Source organism: Heptranchias perlo, chromosome 1, assembly GCF_035084215.1.
Source record: "Heptranchias perlo isolate sHepPer1 chromosome 1, sHepPer1.hap1, whole genome shotgun sequence".
Lineage (NCBI taxonomy): Eukaryota > Metazoa > Chordata > Chondrichthyes > Hexanchiformes > Hexanchidae > Heptranchias > Heptranchias perlo.
In genome coordinates, this window is record NC_090325.1 from 180,950,710 (window position 1) to 180,964,163 (window position 13,454).

The 13,454-nt window shown below is 43.0% G+C and overlaps 1 protein-coding gene across 1 annotated transcript in view; it reads left to right on the forward strand.

The window, feature by feature from the left end:
- Positions 1-1,252: 1,252 nt before the first annotated feature.
- The window catches only part of LOC137328402 (janus kinase and microtubule-interacting protein 1-like), a 244,443-nt gene continuing 232,241 nt past the window's right edge, over positions 1,253-13,454 (forward strand). Inside the window, exons 1-2 of the mRNA XM_067994334.1 lie at positions 1,253-1,439; positions 2,815-2,900. The gene's annotated coding sequence lies outside the window, so the exon portion shown is untranslated. The remainder of the gene's footprint in view (positions 1,440-2,814; positions 2,901-13,454) is intronic.

Sequence of the window (13,454 nt, forward strand, 5' to 3'; positions counted from 1 at the left end):
ACGGCAGCACTGGGCACTAAGGTGCTGATGCTCAATGCCAGTCCATGCACTTCTCAATCTGAGCCACTTCGAGTGTGGATCTGCTGAGTAGAAGCTGTAGTGTCTCCCACTATAGGAAGGGGTAACTTGTTTAAAAAATTGTTGAGTAAAAAAACAGTAAATACTTCTTTGATTCCTGCCAGATCAAAATCTTTTGGTATACACAATAACAGTCATTGCTTTCCCAACATGATTTGTTGTGTCAAGTAGTTTGAGATGTTTCAAAGGCATGATAAGGCTTTACATAAATGCAAATATTTATTTTTTGTATTTCTCCATGAAAGAGGGGGATCTAAAAACTTTTTTTTAAAGACAAAGAGCGTTACGCTGCTACTCTTTTTTTTGGAGGGTAGGCTTGTTTTTAGGACTCTAAAAAGATGTTGGTCAAGTTTTGTAGAATGATGACTTGTCATTGTAAAAACCAGAATAGTAGATTGAACTGGCGTAATACTACAACAGTCATTCCGATAGACATGCTGTGAGGCATTTGCTTTATTTTGCTTGCTTTGACTTGACTGCCGTGTCCTATCATAATCCTCTGTCCTCATAAACAAACATGAGTGCTGTGTGTGCAGTAGCTAGCTCCCAGAGCAATATGTACAATTTAAAAAAAAAATAAGGTCAGGCTACTTCCCTGGTGGGTAAAAGCCTGGGTGAAATTAGTGACTGTTCAGTGGAATATATACAGGCAATGAAGAGAGAGCATCTGTGAGAACCTCTCAGCCAACCAGGAGCAATTGAATACCATAATAGTACAAAATGATCCAGACAAGGGAAAGTTGTTTTCAGAAAGATAACAGTATCGACCCATTGTCAAGCGTGAATAGAAAGAAAAATGGGATACCTCTCAATGTGTCGTGAACTGATAAGCCTCGCACACTATGGACCTTATTGTAATATAGTTTGGTTTTAACAGCAAAGTGAAAAATGTTCACATTACCTTTTTATATGTTTTTTTAAAAAATAAACAAAAACATTTTGTTATGATATAACCAGCATTATAGTAGAAAGGTTGGCAAAATATCCCTACTTAGATTGTTGTTATAGCAACGTGTTGCTTTGGTGGTGGCTTAGCATGTTCGATAAACGAGAAAGCAGCATGTGTTACTGTGTGATAATTAGTGAGTTTTAATTTTCTGAGCCAATGAAATGCTTAGTGTAAGTTCATGTATTTTTTTTTGCAGAAGAAAATTACTTTTGTTTTCGAAGTTAAAGTTGGCCAGTTGCGTTTATGGTGAAGCTCATTGCACATTGTTAAATTCCGTGTGCAAGATTGTCCCTTCTGAGTATCGATTGAGAAGGAAGCCAGTGCTGGATTGGTGTGTTTCTAAATGTTGTGTTAATAAATTGGGCAAGAGTTGGAATGTGAATGGTGCTGCTCCGTGCCACGTTGTTTAAATGTGAGTACAGAATGGGTGGCTGACAAAACCCAATGGGGTAGATTTTAATTTTCAGCTGCCTGCCCCTGCTGGAAGCGGTGGCTGGAGCCATTTTGAGGCCCGGGCCTCATTTAAATAGAACCAGCGAGACGTGGGTGACAAACAGGCATCCTGATGCAGCTTGCTTTTTTTCAGGTTGGCACAATATTGGGCAGTCCGGTAACAGGGGGTAAGTCCTGGAGGGAGAGGTTGGGGGGGTTCACCATCTGGTGAGGGGGTGGCGGGGAAAGCCCAGGGCAGCTGAGGCCCAGATTATATTTTTGGGGCCAGGAAGAGCAATCCTGCTCCTTTCTGGCCTCACAAAAAGAATTTAAAACTTAACTCTTTGGGACCTCTTGAGCTATGTTGCCCATAAAACTGGGCAAAACGTGCACGGTGCATGCTCCACCCTGCCATTTCCCAAAATGGCAATTGGAGTTCTATGTACATCATGAGGCCCCAATTTGCATATTTAAAGGGCCCCTTTAAGGACGGTAGTGGCGGGAATGCTGGTGTAAATGGGATGACAAGTGTTGCACAGATATTTTCACGCAGCTAGGCCCCCCCCCCCACCCTACCCTTTTTTGCTGGGTATCCTAAGTTACAATCTACCCCAGTGCTATAGAGAAGGCTTTAATATAATATTTATTGAATGAGTAACAAAAAAAAGCCTCTTCTACACTGTCTGTTTAGATATGTATAAAATTCATTATCCATAAGTTGTTGATGAAAGAAGATTGGGGTGATTTTCAACTTCGGTGCGGGCGGAAAGCTGGCAGTAGCAGATTGTTATACACCCTGCCTGATTTTCCTTTTCATAGTAATGCGGGTACCCGGCTTTGAGCAGTTCTGATAATTGAAATGCTGCTTGTAGCAGAGTGCACTCCAAGTCAGAGGAGGTGAGATACTGGCACAGTTGACCGTACTCCCTGAGAAGTTGAGCCCTGTGATCACATGATCGATGTTAGCGGTGGAGAAATCTGCGGCCCAAGCTTTCCTGACTGACAAGACAGCGATGGACGACCTTAAATATCGGCAATGCAAATAAGTACAAAATTAGAATTGTGCATTTTGCCTGGTAGTAATGATGTTACGACTTGATAGTTTTTGATTAATATTCAAAGTGTTGAGTCTGTACTGCAAAGAAGTCTATACAATTTGGTTCCAAGTGGAACTGATTAGAGTCATGAATGACATTTTCCCATTCTGTGCTTTCTCATGTTGTGCTTTTAAGTTACTTTATAGGAATCTGAACTATTATCAAGTACCACTTAAAAGCTGTGTCTCCATTTTTTGAACATTAGTATTAAGGCACAACCAACTGAGCAGTGATACTGTATTTTCAACTTGCTTTTAGAAATGGAATTCTAGAAGAGGCTATTGGAAAAGCGAAGAAAAAGTTACCCTCAGCCAAGAAAAATACATGGAAGTAGTTTGTTTCTGGTAAGTGAGGTATTGCTGATTTAACTGACAAGATGACTAACTTTTTACAAGTGCTTCTGAATATGACCAGAATGATCTGTAATAAGTCTTCGATGCAGCTAAACAAAACCTGGCCAAGAAATATTGTGTGAATTGCATGGAACCATTCTGTGCCATGCAGGAATGTATGCTGTTGAGACTGACCATAATCTCTCCTTTGTTGACTGATATGGTTCCCCTGTGCGCATACCTTACTATTAGTCAGGACAGGTCAGTGTCTAGCTCAGCCAACCACCCGTCCTCTTCCACCCACTTTTGAAAAGCGTATTGGTTGAATATTATACCATTAGGTTGAGTGCCTCTTCTATATTCAGCTCGCCTCACCGAGCCCAGTGACAATCCAGTGGGATAAATAATTTGCATTGTTTTTCTATTTGTAAGGTTGTGGGAAGATGCTCTCTCTTGAATGACTTTCTTTCTTAAATGTTGCTTTTTAAAGAAAATATACTGTTTTTGCCCTTTTCTGTCCCTCTAGCCTCCTGTGGTTGTTAGGAGTCAAATTTTTGTTCTCTTGCTTCCTTGTGAGAAGCCACCTGGCCTCCTATAGCAGGGCAGTGGAGATGTGAATTCAGCAGAGTAGGGGAGCTGAATCGACTGCACTTATGCTGCTGTGGCTTCCATTGGTGCTGTAGTGTGCTGCGCTCTTGTACAGATCCATTTTTGCTCATAATTTTGGATTCCCTCTCTAATGCACCTCTAATTCAACCTGCCCTGCATCCCTAAAACTTAGCTGGTGAAACAGATGGATCTGGTGCCCCGGCAGGGTGGCAAATTCTTTTTTTCAAGTTATATATATTTAAATTGCCTAAATGAGCAACTCTCACCAACATATTAAAGTATATTGACCCTTCAAGTACTTGTATGTTCAGTGAATGCTTACATAGTGGATGTAGCACTAAATCAAATAATTGATTCTGAAATTCCTGGGTGCCTCCAGGAACGATTGAAGGTCCCCAGTGAAAAAGTGAGTCTCGTCCATTTTAGGCTCCCAATGAAGTCTAGGGGACATCTCTTTCTGAAGGTGATCGATCCCCTCTGGCATTGATTACCTTCGACTGATATGGGTTTGGGGACTTTCAAAGGGTCTCACCAGGACTCACGCCCCCTTCCGCCCCCACCGCAATTTAAAGGGGGACTCAGGTTGGGACGGAATCCCAGGGGAACCAGGTTTTGCCTCAAATGTATGCACCCACCCTCCGCCCAGTGGAAATCTTCTTTCCTGCCCTCCCCCAACCCATGAATTTTAGCACAATTGAATTGTAACTTCGGCCGAAGTGCCAGTTTAGTGTTAAAGTTCAAACGTTTGTTGTTTTTTGTTAAAATGAGAGTTATTAAAATGCTAGGAAATGAATGGAACATGTTATTTGAGGCCCTTAATTAGTTGCTGGAGGGGGGGCGGGGATTGACTACAGATTTTGTAACAACAGAAAGGAAAAGCTGCGAGTCACACTGGGTATGAAAATATTTTCTACTGTGTATGAGGGGCTGAATGGCCTACTCCTGTTCCTATGTTCCTATGTGTACCTTTTACCCAGTGAGGAAATGAGCACATTATCAGAATGTAACTATATCATGTAGGGCAAAGGAGCTGATGGGAGGAAATGTCTAGCGAGGTCCAATGGAGAGATAAGGAGGACACGTTTAGATAAGGCACATGGTGTAGATTGGCTGTAACTCTGGATCTGTGGATTGTCTCTGGGAACTCTTGCTGAATTTTCAGCAAAATTTTTAAGGCAGTGCTGTGAGCCGTCTTAAATTTGGAGACCTACTTGTATATCGATTAGTCCAAAATTTAAGAACATGATCCTTCAACAGAGAAATTTTAACCTGGGCAAAAGGCAAGGGTTCAATATTAAAGGGAAAAAAACACTAGATATGGAATACAATGAGAGCAACAATCCAGGGGACGGTGCTTTGTAACACAGTGTCTTACTCCAGGAGGCAGATAAGTCATCACCACCACAGCATTTCTCAAGCAGGTTGCTCAGCCTTTAGCATCAGTGGGTCACTGGGGATATGCACATCTGCCCTACAGTTTGTGGGAGATGCCAGAAGTCCTGATCAGGAATGTGGACATGGTGAGGGGATATTTTCCAGCCGTTAGGATCAATCCCGTTGATACAGAATGTGTGAGTGTTGACCGGGACAGTGGAGCAAGAGCCTAATTTAAATATCAAAATCAATGTTACTGACATGCTATTGAGCCCTTGTGCGATTGAGATAAAAATCAGAGCAGCCGTGATCTCATTAAATGGCGGAGCAGGCTCGAAGGGCCAAATGGCCTGCTCCTGCTTATACCTCTTATGATTCCCCAATTTTTCTCGTGGGGAATGCGCTCTGCGCTTAGTTTGCCTGCATAAAATGGGCAACGAAGGCCAGGTGAATTGTGGGCTTTCAACAAATGAGCGACTTCTTAAAGGGGAATCTGCTGGATTTTTCACAGGAGCATTTTTGATTGTGGATGTTTTAACTTTGGACTGGAGTGCTGGGAGAGTGATCTGGGGGTCGAAGCCTAGAAGTAGTTTTTCTCAGCTACTGAGAGGGGGCTGATGGGCTACAGTGCGACAGTATTTTGCAGCCTCCCCCATCAAGACGCAGTCATAATATTGCGGATGCTCACCTTTGCTCTGCAAATCAGGGAATCTCCCCTGATCCTGGAAAGTGTGGCTGCTTCAGGGACTGAAGATCCCACTAATGCTGGGATCAAAGGCCTGTGGATTTAGGGGGCATGATTTTAGCCCGGAGCCGGGAAGGGGGCGTGGGAGAGTGGAATTCCTAACGGGAAACCCGGAAGTACAGGTGGGAGAAGAAGAAGGAAGAGGATGTGAACAGGTAAGTGTTAGATTGGGGGGCAGGGGTCACAGGGGGGCGTCATTCGCAGGGGTCAGTCATCGGGGTGGGGGGATCGGTCATCACGGGGTTGGATATCTTAGGGAGAAGTCGGAGTTCGTGGGGGGGGGGGCTGTCACTGCAGGTAGGCTTGTTCTGCCTGGGGGAAGCACTCCTGCTCCTCCGGGCCCACAAGCTGCGCTATAAAGGCACTTACCTGAAGTTTTGGACCTTCTCACCTCCTCTCATGTGAAGGAGAAGGCCCGGGAATCCCGGCCCCCAGGGGCTAAATCAAAAAAGCTTTGAAAATGGAGGCCCGCAGCCTCCTTGAAAGTTTTCATTGACCAACCCACCTCCTGAGAGGGTTGGTCACCCGCCCCTCGTCCCGCCCCCATAAGAACTAGAAATGGGTAGGTTAGGGGTGGGTTTTAGATTTTTGCAATTGTTACTGCCCCCCTGCCACCCCCAACCCACCCATTTTTCCAGGCTAAAATCATGTCCATGGTCCCAGGTGATGTTTTTAAAGAATGAAAAAACAAAAAAAAGAAATCTAAGACATGTGAGGGATGTTATAATTTGAAGAACGACGTGACATTATCTGCTCCATAAGTCTTATCTTAGCCTGTAACCTTGATTTGAAATAATATGCACATTTTTTTTTCTATCCTCTTCTCTGTTTCCCTCCTCTCCCAGATACAGTTCCCAAATTGCATCCTCTGCTCATCTATTGTAACTAGTGGGAATTACTGTAATACACGTTTGATAGAGGCTAAGCCAGAAGAGGTGCTGGCGCCTTCAATCACATCCTAACACTAATATCTCAAAATAATTAAAGCAATAACAAAGCTGGGTCATGTATCATCTTAATCTACAGAATGTGCCACTTAATTGGATACTTTGACTATCCACCTAATATTTCACCCTCAGGCTTTTCAAGAGTGACTTTAGTGCCATATTCAATTAAAGATTTCCTATTGAGGGTGGCATGTCATTTTTTCTCTCCCAAAAATACGCCACAGATGATAAACACTAAAGGACTATTACATCACGAAGGTGGATAATATCTAAAGGATTCAGAAATTGCTGAAGTATTCTAAATATAAATAGTCTAACTATAGTATAACACCTGACTGATTTAAAGCTAATTTATGATTGCGAACTTACCCCAGCACCAGCTCAATCCTGTGTGTAGTTTTGAAAAAATGCACTCTGAATGATATTCAGAACAGTGCATATTTGCACAAAGTAATTGCTATATTAATAAGGTCCGATTTTACAAATACTCACTCCCAGTGAAGAGCCTTGCCCACTGGGAGTGCATATCAGGAAATCGAGGGTGGACTGTCCACAATTTTCCATCATTAAAATTAATGAATGGGGAATGACGAGGAGCGCACTCACGATTTAAGGATATGCACTACTGGCTGGTGAGGTTGTGTGTCAGGAGTGGGTATTTGTAAAATCAGCCATATCACTCATTAGATGAGTGTAAAGGATAAAACTAAGAGACTATCTGACCATCTTTTCTGTCTTCAATGTAATAGCCTTTTTAAAATAAAAATGAAGGGCGGCAACATCAGTGGATTCAATATAGTAAATTGGCCTGGCACTCTTACACTATACCAGAAGGGACCAGGGCTGAAGTTTTAAAATGGACCATTTGGTTCTCTGGGTAAACCCTTGAATTGATTTTGCTTTCGAAATAAAATCGAAATGCTTCAAATGCACAGAAGGACCGTCAGCATCTGTCAAGGGAAAAGATAGGTTGGGACCAATTTTAACTGCCGGTGGGGGCAGAAAACTGGTGGTAGTGGATCAGTCACCTGTTATACACCACGCCTGATTTTCCTGTCCACTGACTTCAGTTTTCTGCCACCACTAAAAGTAAAAATGACCCCCATTTATTTCAACGGAAAGGAAATCTGGTGTTTAGAGGCGGCAAATTCTTACCCCCGATGAAAGTTAAAATGACTCCCATTCTGTCTTGGCTTTGCTTCTGATGTAGGCAGAATAATTCATACTGAAAAAGTATATCAGTTCTATTATACAATGCAACAAAGGGTCAGAAATATCATCAGTTCTGGACAATATGCAGCATAATGATTTACAGAGATATTGCTCTTTCGTTTTGTGATTTTAATTCTTAAGATTGTTCCGCAAACTGAGCGATTTAAACATTTCCTTTTGTTTGAGCTCGAGTTAAGAACTATCCATTCTCATCTTTTCCACAAGAATGCAGAGTGTTAAAACAGATGGTCTGTTTGTGGGACCTTGCTGTGTGCAATTTGGCTGCTGCATTTCCTACATTACATTACATGACTATGCTTTAAAAGTACTTCATTGGCTGTAATACGGTTTGGGACTTTCTGAGGTATAAGTCCTTGCTATGTAAATGCAAGTCTTTTTTTCTTTCTTTATCCCTTCTCCCGTCCCAAAAATATACTGTATACATTAGGCAAAATGTATGTGGAGGATGTTAATATGGTGGGGTAGATTTGAATCTTGTTTTCTTTCCATGCACTCAATCATTTCCTGAATGATACGGTTTTCCTTTCACCAACTTAAGTTGCTTTATTTTAAATATTCCACCATGTGGTATGTTAGGCGAGCCACAGCCATTAGCTCTGTTCCAATGGGCATTTTCTGGAAAGATATGCCATGACATGAGAGTGCTGAATGTAGAGTTCAGCACTCCCAGACCTCAGAAAAATGTAATTATAAGTTATTTTTGTTTAATTTTTAATTAGTTGCAACAAGGCTGCATATTTCTCTCATGAACTTGACTTTGCTAGTTGCTGAGGGCACAGAAAGACATGGGGAATTTGTATTGGTTTACACTGGGCGAGCCCCAGATTCCCCATTATCATAGAGCCCCACAGTGTGCCCGGGTAAGTCCAGTTTGATTAAAATAACAGAATCTTTCCACAGTACAAATTGTGGGGGGAATTGGTACACCGTGTGCTCCAATTTCAATACAACTCGGCACCAAAATAAGTTGAAACAAGATCTTGGCTATGAAAGGCTAGCTAGAAAGGTGACATTCTGTGCCTCTGGGCTTATGGATTTTCCTACCCAGCTTTAGTTGATGGATATAGTTGGTGTCCTATAAGGGTGCTAACAGAAGTTAATGAGCCGGCCATTCTACTGTAATGTTCATTAAGGCTGCTCGTTGCCTTAATTGAAGCAATTTAGGAAATCGAAAATGATCTGCCCCTTGCCTCAATCTTTTATCTTAGCATTACTCCAGCATTTGTTAGTCCTTTCCCACTCCCAAAAATGGAATTATGGTTTGTCACAGGAGACACCCACACTTTGCTTAATTTATTGTTGGATTATTATAATCTGGTGTTTGGAAATATGTGGATGAAATGAAAAAAATGTAAAAAGATGTTGAATATTTTGCAGACTTCCTAGGTTCTCAACCGCTAACAAGGTATCAAGAGATGCGCAAAATAATTAGTGTGCCAGTGCTGCCTGTATAAGATGATAGAGCTAACAGTTTAGTGGCTAGACTGTGATTCAATACAATTGAAACTCAAAATCTCCTTTGAAACTAGACCAGCATTATCAATTCCCTTGTCCAAACCACCAACAGATTCATGCATTTTAAAAGATGGAAATTTTGCAGGTTTCAGAGCTATTCAATCTTGATGCAATAAATAATTTATTGAGGTTGTTAACATTTAAAAAAAAAAATTATTGATCGGTCTTTCCTGCTGAGCAGAGCTTTTGAACAAAATGAATGCAAAAGGTAATAAAACACAAGAACGCCCAGATAATGTTCTCATCCTACTTTAGGAACTAAGGAAGTTCTTTCAAGGACTTGGAGATTGTACCAGTTCCATACCAAATTAAATGTTGCACTCATTTCATCAATGCAAATAAAATTGATACAGATACTGTTCATCCTGGACTAGTAATCTCAGAATAGTATGGAAAATGTCTTCACTCTGTGTCCTAAAGACGAGGGGCCTGAAATTCCAATCGGATCCTAGACAGAGGTGCAATGGAGGGGGGACAGGAAAATTGGAAGGAAGCCAGTTCTGACAGCATTCCATCCTATTTGCATTCCAGAGTGATTTTCAAGTTGGGGGTGGGTGGTGGGGGTGAAGATAGAGACTCTCTCATTGGCAGCCTGGGGTGATCCAGGCTACCTCAAGAATTCCACCTGCCTTCCCTTGGTAGGCCTTGGGAACTCACACCAGCAGTGAGCCCCAGGAAAGCCTCTTGAATAATGGTACTACATTAGCGGTTCTCCAGTCCTCTGGCACATCCCCTGTGGCCAGAGAGGTTCTGAATGTATGTGTTAGAGCCCCCGCAATCTCCTCCTTTGCCTCACACAGTAGCCTGGGATATATTTCGTCCGGGCCTGGGGATTTATCCATTTTTAGGCCTGCTAAAACCGCCAATACCTCCTCCCGCTCGATGTTAATATGTTCGAGTATATCACAGTCCCCCTGCTGTATTTCTATGTCTACATCGTCCTTCTCCATAGTGAAAACAGATGCAAAAAATTCATTTAGAACCCCTCCTACATCTGCCGGCTCCACACACAGATTGCCATTTTTGTCCCTAATGGGCCCTATTTTTTCCCTAGTCATCCTCTTACCCTTAATATACTTATAAAACATCTTATAGGTATTCTGGAGGGATTCAATTACCAGCAGAAAATGCCCTGATAACTTTTCGAGGAGCTATAGATTTCAAAAATGTCACCTTTCATTGGTCCTTTCCCCTGTCAGGGCGGATGTGGTTGCTGCATCCTTCCAGGCACAGGCCACCTGCCCAAGTATGCAAATTACTCTGAGCCTGTAATTTTGGACAAGGTCTGGGGCTCCAAACTTAGGAGGACTTGGGTTTGCTCTGCCATTCTTCACCTGGCATTGCGGTCCAAAAGCTCCATGCTTTTGAACTATGGGCATATTGTTCACAAATTGCACTGATATTCATTCAGTGGTAATGGTTCATGCCTTTCTCATTGGTCTTGTATATCCATTGAAAATCAAATAGGCAGCATGGATTTAATCATCGCTAACTTTGTTCTAATAAGAGTGTAATAAACAAAGGCTGACTGTAAAACCCGCACAAAGTTTCTAGCACTTTAGCTAAGACACAACTTGCATTTATATTGTGCCTTTCACATCTTTAGGACATCCCAAAGTACTTCACAGTGAAATAATTACTTTGAAGGGGGAGGGTGAGCAGGCAGAGGTCGTGGTCCACATTGGGACCAACGACATAGGTAGGAAGGGAGATGAGGTCCTGCATCAAGAATTTAGGGAGCTAGGTAGCAGATTAAAGAGCAGGACCTCAAAGGTTGTAATCTCTGGATTACTCCCAGTGCCACGGGCTAGTGAGTATAGAAATAGGAGGATAGAACAGATGAATGCGTGGCTAAAGAGTTGGTGCAGGAGGGAGGGTTTCAGTTTCCTGGATCACTGGGCCTGCTTCTGGGGAAGGTGGGACTTGTACAAGTCGGACGGGTTGCACCTGAACCAGAGCGGGACAAATATCCTTGCGGGGAGGTTTGCTAGCACTGTTGGGGGGGGGGTTTAAACTAACTTGGCAGGGGGATGGGATGCAGAGTGGAGCTACAATAGGGGGTGATGTGCAGCCAAATATAGAGAAAAAAACAAGTCAGCTTGGAAGGCAGGGCAAATATGTGAGGGCAAGGCTGGATGGCATCTATTTTAATGCAAGGAGTCTTGCGAATAAGGTGGATGAACTGAAGGTGTTGATAAACACATGGGAGTATGATATTGTTGCTGTCACAGAGACATGGTTGAGGGAGGGGCAAGACTGGCAGCTCAATATTCCGGGGTACAGAATCTTCAGGCGAGACAGAGGGGGAGGTATAAGAGGAGGGGGGGTCGCAATATTAATTAAAGAATCAATTACTGCCATAAGGAGGGATGATATATTAGCAGGTTCCTCTAATGAGGCCATATGGGTGGAGCTTAAAAACAAAAAGGGGGCAAGCACTTTGGGGGCCTATAGTACACTCCCATCAAACAGTCAGGGGGAGATGGAGGAACAGATATGTAGGCAAATCTCAGAAAATTGTGCAAATAATAGGGTAATAATAGTGGGGGAATTCAACTTCCCCAATATTAACTGGGATACTCAGAGTGTAAAAGGCTTAGAGGGTACAAAATTCTTAACGTGCATCCAGGAGAGCTTTTTGAGCCAGCATGTAGAAAGTCCTACAAGAGAGGGGGCGGTACTGGACCTAATTCTGGGGAGTGTGGCCGGCCAAGTGGAAGAAGTGCTAGTAGGTGAGCACTTTGGTGACAGTGACCATAATTCGGTGAGATTTAAGGTGGTCATGGAAAAGGACAGGGAGGGGCCGGAAATAAAGGTTCTAAATTGGGGGAAGGCCGATTTTAATAGGATAAGGCAGGATCTGGCCAAAATGGACTGGGATCAGCTGCTTGTAGGAAAATCCGCATCGGAGCAATGGGAGTCTTTCAGAAGGGAGATTGAGACCATACAATGGCAACATGTTCCCGTAAAGGTAAAGGGTGGTTCCAAGAACTCCAAGGAACCTTGGATGTCAGGGGATATACGAGAATGGATTAGGAAAAAAAGGAGGGCTTTTGGCAGATACAAAAGGCTAAAGACGGAGGAAGCCCTAGAGGAGTACAAAAAGTGCAGGGGGATACTTAAAAAAGAAATTAGGAGATCAAGGAGGGGCCATGAAATAACACTGGCGAGCAAAATAAAGGAAAATCCTAAGATGTTTTATAAGTATATTAAGGGTAAGAGGATGACTAGGGAAAAAATAGGGCCCATTAGGGACAAAAATGGCAATCTGTGTGTGGAGCCGGCAGATGTAGGAGGGGTTCTAAATGAATTTTTTGCATCTGTTTTCACTATGGAGAAGGACGATGTAGACATAGAAATACGGCAGGGGGACTGTGATATACTCGAACATATTAACATCGAGCGGGAGGAGGTATTGGCGGTTTTAGCAGGCCTAAATATGGATAAATCCCCAGGCCCGGACGAAATGTATCCCAGGCTACTGTGTGAGGCAAAGGAGGAGATTGCGGGGGCTCTAACACATACATTCAGAACCTCTCTGGCCACAGGGGATGTGCCAGAGGACTGGAGAACCGCTAATGTAGTACCATTATTCAAGAAGGGGAGTAGGGAAAAACCGGGGAACTACAGGCCAGTGAGCCTAACATCAGTGGTAGGAAAATTATTGGAAAAAATTCTGAAGGACAAAATTAGTCTCCACTTGGAGAAGCAAGGATTAATCAGGGATAGTCAACATGGCTTTGTCAAGGGAAGATCATGTCTGACTAATTTGATTGAATTTTTTGAGGGGGTGACTAGGCGTGTGGATGAGGGTAACGCAGTGGATGTGGTATACATGGATTTCAGTAAGGCCTTCGATAAAGTCCCCCACAGGAGACTGGTCAAGAAGGTACGAGCCCATGGAATCCAGGGTGCCTTGGCACTTTGGATACAAAACTGGCTTAGTGGCAGAAGGCAGAGGGTGATGGTCGAAGGTTGTTTTTGTGACTGGAAGCCTGTGGCCAGTGGGGTACCACAGGGATCTGTGCTGGGTCCCTTGCTGTTTGTGGTCTACATTAACGACTTGGATATGAATGTAAAAGGTATGATCAGTAAGTTCGCTGATGATACAAAAATTGGTAGGGTGGTAAATAGCGAGGAGGA